The sequence below is a fragment of the Hemiscyllium ocellatum genome, chromosome 3 (assembly GCF_020745735.1).
Source record: "Hemiscyllium ocellatum isolate sHemOce1 chromosome 3, sHemOce1.pat.X.cur, whole genome shotgun sequence".
Classification (NCBI taxonomy): domain Eukaryota; kingdom Metazoa; phylum Chordata; class Chondrichthyes; order Orectolobiformes; family Hemiscylliidae; genus Hemiscyllium; species Hemiscyllium ocellatum.
This window is the reverse complement of record NC_083403.1, coordinates 942,006-948,680: the sequence shown is the minus strand read 5'-3', so window position 1 is coordinate 948,680 and position 6,675 is coordinate 942,006. Positions and strand designations below refer to the sequence as shown.

At 45.2% G+C, this 6,675-nt stretch overlaps 1 pseudogene; it reads left to right on the top strand.

Annotated features, from left to right (window-relative positions):
• The first annotated feature begins 2,350 nt into the window (after positions 1–2,350).
• LOC132809419 (U2 spliceosomal RNA) lies at positions 2,351–2,522 on the top strand (annotated as a pseudogene).
• The last annotated feature ends 4,153 nt before the right edge of the window (positions 2,523–6,675 follow it).

Sequence of the window (6,675 nt, the reverse complement as noted above, 5' to 3'; positions counted from 1 at the left end):
GGAGGCGTAGTGGACAGCGAAGAAGGTTATCTCAGATTACAACAGGATGGGCCAATGGGCTGAGAAGTGGCAGATGGAGTTTAATTCAGATAAATGTGAGGTGCTGCGTTTTGGGAAAGCAAATCTTAGCAGGATTTATACACTTAATGGTAAGGTCCTAGGGAGTGTTGCTGAATAAAGAGACCTTGGAGTGCAGGTTCATTGCTCCTTGAAAGTGGAGTCGCAGGTAGATAGGATCGTGAAGAAGGCATTTGGTATGCTTTCCGTTGTTGTGGTTCCGTTCGCCGAGCTGGAAGTTTTTGTTGCAAACGTTTCGTCCCCTGGCTAGGCGACATCATCAGTGCTTTGGAGCCTCCTGCGAAGCGCTTCTTTGATGTTTCTTCCGGTATTTATAGTGGTCTGTCCTTGCCGCTTCCGGTTGTCAGTTTGAGCTGTCCGCTGTGGTGGTTGGTATATTGGGTCCAGGTCGATGTGTTTGTTGATGGAGTTTGTGGATGAATGCCATGCCTCTAGGAATTCCCTGGCTGTTCTCTGTCTGGCTTGCCCTATGATAGTGGTGCTGTCCCAGTCGATGCGTTTTGTACAGTTGATGCATGACATCACGGGTCCGGAACGCAGTCCCTCGACCAATAAAACTGTGTGCCACCTTAAAGGTTCTATCAACCTGGGCGGCAACTGTCAGGGATCTCGCTGCTCATTTACACTATCAAGAATCTTTCCATTGGCCCAGTATTCTGCCTTCCTGTTATTCTTCCCAAAGTGAATCACTTCACATTCCTGCATTGAACTCCATTTACCATCTCTCAGTCCAATTCTGCAGTTTATCCGTGTGCCCCTGCAACATTCTTCCGCACTGTCCATTACCCCACTGACTTTAGTGTCATCTGCAAACTTATTAACCCATCCACCTATGCCTGCATCCAAAGCATTTATCATTGGATAAATCCCAAGGGACTATGGAAACTGGGCTGATCAATCATTTCTCCCTTGACCAACAGCACATTCCTGAACATGATGGACAATTTAGCATGGCCGATTCACCTAACCTGCACATCTTTGGATTGTGGGAGGAAACTGGAGCACCCAGAGGAAACCCAGCAGACATGGGTCCCTGGTACTGTGAGGCAGCAGAGCTAACCACGGAGCCACTGTACCCCCAAATGGGGGAGCACACATCCACCTGCTAATGGCCACCTTTGTGTGTGTCTGCATCAAGCTGTGTGCAGACCTTTGGTTCACAAACACTAAATATAACAAGGTACTGAAGTTCCTTTCACCCTGGTGCAGGGCTGGCACCATGGTTAGCTCTGCTGCCTGACAACACCAGGGACCTGTGTTTGAGACCAGCCTTGGTTGACTGGCTGTGTAGAGTTTGCACATTTCCCCTGTGTCTGTGTGGGTTCCACATAATAAAAAGATGTGCAGGTTGGGTAGATTGGCTGTCGAGGGATGCAAAGGCTATGTGGATTAGCCATGGTTAATAGCTGGGATACGGAGATAGTGTGGGGCACAGGGTTTGGATGGGATGCCCTTTGAGGGGTCAGTGCATAATTAACTGGCTGAGAGGCCTCTATCTGCATTGTAAAGAATTTATGTTGTGAAGGATGTCTGATCTTGTTTCTGCAGAACATTCCAAGTAGTTGGACAATTTGTATCAGCTGTTCTTCCAGCGAAGGCTTTTAAGAAAAACAGTCTTGAACACAAGTCCATCAGGCAGGGGTCAGCACGTAGTATCTTGAGAGGGTTGATCCTGTGGATAGTTTCCTGAGCAGACAGTTGAAAAAATCATTTAGCATAACACCTATGCAAGAAGGCACAGTTTGGCTGGTGGTGAGAAGGGCACTCTGCATTAGATCCTTCATGTACACTTGGAATATCTGCACCATTGTATACTGCCCTCAAAGTGGCTGCCATCGATAGGGGTGGGAGGCTGGGGTGAAGGGATCTCTTCAAATGTGCCTTTGCAAAGATGATCTGGAGAGAGATGTCAAGATTTGTCCCAAACAATTCCTTGACACAGGACTCTGCGCTCCACGGGGCTGTTGCCCGGGACACACTTTGAGACAAATATAAATGCCTGGCAAACCATCAACTTGCTTTGTAGTCTCTCTGAAACTTGTTGGTTTTCCAGTGATAAGGAGCTGGCCTTGAGTGTTGCAGACTGGTGCTTTCCAAAGTTCAAAACAACATCACGAGGGACAAACTAAAGTTACCGCCGTCTGAGGGCTTTATGAGGGTCTGTTCAGTTAGCAGACTCTTGTTGCATTGAAATGGACATAAATTGTTTCCTGTATGAGTAGGAAATATCTTTGTTTTTGCAGCAGCAGGGATGTTTTGAGGAATGCGTTATTTGTTTTTCTCTGCAAAGAATGTGCAGAACAAATTTAGAATCTCTGTATGTACTTATAAATGATTTTATGAACAAAGTGGATTTTTGAGATAAAAGATGGAATAGGGGCTTGCTCCGTCCACTCCACGCATCGACCTGGTATTGCAGTACCTCCGGGAACGGTGCACCCCTCATCTATAAATCTAAGAACATGTATATAGCTCAGGTTTTTTGGTGCTTTGCCTGCGTGTGTGAACCGCACTTTCTTTTTAAAGTTTGTAAGCTGCTTCATTTGTCTTTGCGTCGGTCTGCAACTCAAACCCCAAATTTTGCACAAAACATACCTACCACGTGCGCTCACAAAACCACAAATTGCTGGAGAAACTCAGCAAATCTGGCAGCATTTGCACAAACAAAGCAGTGTTTCAAATCCACTGTCGGTTATTCAGAATCAGGTTTGGTGCTGGTGCAAATCTATCCGTCTGCCCACCCCCTCCCCCATGGACATTATGCTAACAACATGTTAATATTTTGAAACAAAGTCAAGGCGGGGGGAGATTTATTCAGTTGTTGGGCGTGGTGCTCCATTGGATCCCTTTGTGTTACGATTAGAGTGGCGCTGGAAAAGAACAGCAGGTCAGGCAGCCTCCGAGGAGCAAGAAAACTGTCGTTTCGGGCATAAGCCCTTAAGTGACCTCCAGTGATGAAGATTTTACACCCTGGGGTGCTGTGCTTTTCCAGCACCACACTCTTGACTGTGATCTCCGATCTGCTGTTTCAGAGTAAATGATCTGTGCGATCGGGTCAGACTATGGGGTGCCGGATCTCAGTGTTATCCTGGCGGCTGTTAGTGTTGGTGTTTGCTGGCTTCCCCGGGCACAGCCCTCTCTGGATTAACCTCTAGACCCTGTGTGAGCCACAATGATGGATCCACACGATGGAGCATCAGCCTCCGAAAGGTCCTGTCTCCTGGGCCTACACTCCTGGAATCACGGGTTCTTCTGTTCAGGTAAAAACATCCTGTTGTGTTTGCAGAAAGATCCTAAATAGGTACTGTCGAAATTCAGAAAGGGATGCAATAATAATCGTACAATAATTCATTAATTATTTACAGCATATTAATATTCCTTCCTTTCTAACTTGTCCAAGATCCTGGAGTTTTAAACTGCGTGAACAATGGGTCTGAGACTTTATTATCAACCACGACCCTGAGAGGCTGGATTCACCCAGGTAAGAACACAGATTCCCATTCCTTGGGGACATCAGTGAATCAAACGGGACTTCAGGGTGGGATTTGAAGGTATTAACCCGAAAGCACCTAGTCTGTTTAACACTTTTGTTTGTTTCCTTTTCTTGATCCAATTTAAAATCATGTGATCACTCTTTGATTCCGTAAGTTTGGAGATTTCTGATCAAATTGTCAGTCATTATGAAATCCATAAAAGTATAAAAGCAAATTGCTGCGGATGCTGGAATCTGGAATTATGAAATCCATGTTCACTCATCAACTACACTAACCTGATGTACTCTCCCTCCTTATCATCGGAAATTTAAACAAAATCAATTTGTTTGTAGTCATGAGATGAAGGCACAGGTCAGCATTTATTTCCCATTCCTAATTGCCCAGAAGCAGTTGAGAGCCAAGCAGCTTGTTGTGGGTCTGGAGTCACATGTAGACCAGGCCAGATCAGGATGGCAGTTGCCTGCCCTGAAGGACATTAGTGAACAAAATATATTTTCCCCAACAATGGATTCATGATCATTGACAGACTCTTACTTCTAGATTTTCTCATAATTCTGCATTTTGGGAAAACAAATCTTCGCAGGACTAATACACTTAATGATAAGGTCCTAGGGAGTGTTGCTGAACAAAGAGACCTTGGCTGCAGGTTCATAGCTCCTTGAAAGTGGCAGGTAGATTGGATAGTGAAGAAGGCGTTTGGTACGCTTTCCTTTATTGGTCAGAGTATTGGTATAGGAGTTGGGAGGTCATGTTGCGGCTGTACAGGATATTGGTCAGGCCACTGTTGGAATATTGCGTGCAATTCTGGTCACCTTCCTATCGGAAAGGTGTTGTGAAACTTGAAAGGGTTCAGAAAAGATTTACAAAGATGTTGCCAGGGTTGGAGGATCTGAGCTATAGGGAGAGGCTGAATAGGCTGGGGCTGTTTTCCCTTGAGTGTCGGAGGCTGAGGGGTGACCTTATAGAGGTTTATAAAATCATGAGGGGCATGAGGGATAAATACACCAAGTCTTTTCCCTGGGGTGGTGGAGTCCAGAACTAGAGGGCATAGTTTAGGGTGAGAGGGCAAAGATATTAAAGAGACCTAAGGGGCAACTTTTTCACACTGAAGGTGGTATGTGTATGGAATGAGTTAACAGAGGAAGTGGTGGAGGCATTTAAAAGGCATCTGGATGTGTATATGAATAGGAAGGGTTTGGAGGGACAAGAGGTGGTAATGGCAGTGGGACTAAATTGGGTTAGGATATGTGGTAGGCATGAACGGGTTGGACCGAAGGGTCTGTTTCCATGCTGTACATCTCTATGACTTTGTTTTCATTGGATTCAAATTACACCATTTGTCATGGTCGGATTCAAGTCAGGTCCCTGGGATATTACCTGGGTCTGTGGATTAACAGTCTAGCAATAGTTAAAAATCACACAACTCCAGGTTATAGTCCCAACAGGTTTAATTGGAAGCATGGAAAAGCGCAGCAGGTCAGGCAGCATCCAAGGAGCAGGAGAGTCGATGTTTCAGGCATGAGCCCTTCTTCCTGAAGAAGGGCTTATGCCCGAAACGTCGACTGTCCTGCTCCTTGGATTCTGCCTGACCTGCTGCGCTTTTCCAGCAACACATTTTCAGCTCTGATCTCCAGCACCTGTAGTCCTCACTTTCTCCTAATTGGAAGCACATTAGCTTTCAGAGCGTCGCTCCTTCATCAGGTCGTTCATGGACTCCCCAGTCCAACACTGGCATCTCCAAATCAATCTAGCAATCATATCACTAGGGCATCTCCTCCCCAATATCGAGCATTAATTGCCATAAGACATTCATGTTGCTTTTTCTGAATTATGTCACATTCAGACAGAATAATGAATGACTATGTTTGACATTGTGTTGGCTGGTGGAAGCACTTTGTGTCATTTGGCTGCAGGCTGTAGGTCACTCTCTCCAGGCCCGGGTAAGGGTCAAGATTCTCGGATTAGCTATAAATGAGGATTTAATGGGCCGGTTTATATGCGGGTATGCCAGTTCTGCGATTAATTCGGTAAATGCTCAACAGTAAATAATGTGAGTTATTGTTGTGATTTGTTATGATTCAATGCTTATTTTTTCAGAGCACAGAACTTCTCCGTTAGTACCTAGAAATTCTCAAAGCTCTGGCAGACAGGAGACAGCTGGAAAACAGTGTATGGTCTTCACTAGGATTTGGAAAACACCAGTGTGGTCTGTGCTCAGCTCCTTTGTGGAGTCACAGTGCCTGTGTCAAGGCAGTATGTGCTCATGGGGACTGAGGTCCCTGAATGGACGGACAATGACTGCCAGATTGCCCTTGATCTTCAGCCACTCGCCAAAATTGCACCAAACTCAACAATGTTGGTCTGACATAATCTGGTGAGTACTGACTTACTGAAAAACAGACACATTTCACTTTAGTATTTGTAAAAGTAATGGTGTTGATATTTGTATGCATCAGTCTAACAGTGTCAAATCTAAACTTGTCAGAGAGTCACAATGTTCTCCCACACAGAGAAGAGGTCTCCTTGGCGATAGTGACCACAGTTCAATTACGTTCACAATAGCAATGGGCAGGATAGGTATATACTGCAAGGAAGGAGGTATAATTGGAGGAAAGGCAATTATGATGCAATTCGGCAAGATTTAGGATGCATCGGATGGGGAAGGAAACTGCAGGGGATGGACACACTTGAAATGTGGAGCTTATTCAAGGAACAGCTACTGTGGGTCCTTTATAAGTATGTACCTGTCAGGCAGGAAGGAAGTGGTCGAGCATGGGAGCCATGGTTTATTAAGATTAGGGCCCATCAAAGATAGTAGGGGGAAGTTATTTGTGGAATCTGAGGGGATAGGGGAAGCGCTTTTTTTTCAGTCCTTACAATGGAAAAGGGTAATGTTAGTGAGAATACAGAGATACAGGCTACCCGATTAGATGGGATTGAGGTCAACAAAGAGGAGGTTTTAACAATTTTGGAAAATCTGTAAATAGATAAGACCCCCCCCCCGGCCTGGATGGGATTTATCCTCAGATTCTCTGTGAAGCCAGTGAGGAGATGCAGAACTTTTTGCTTTGATCTTTATTGTCATCATTGTTGACTGGAGTAG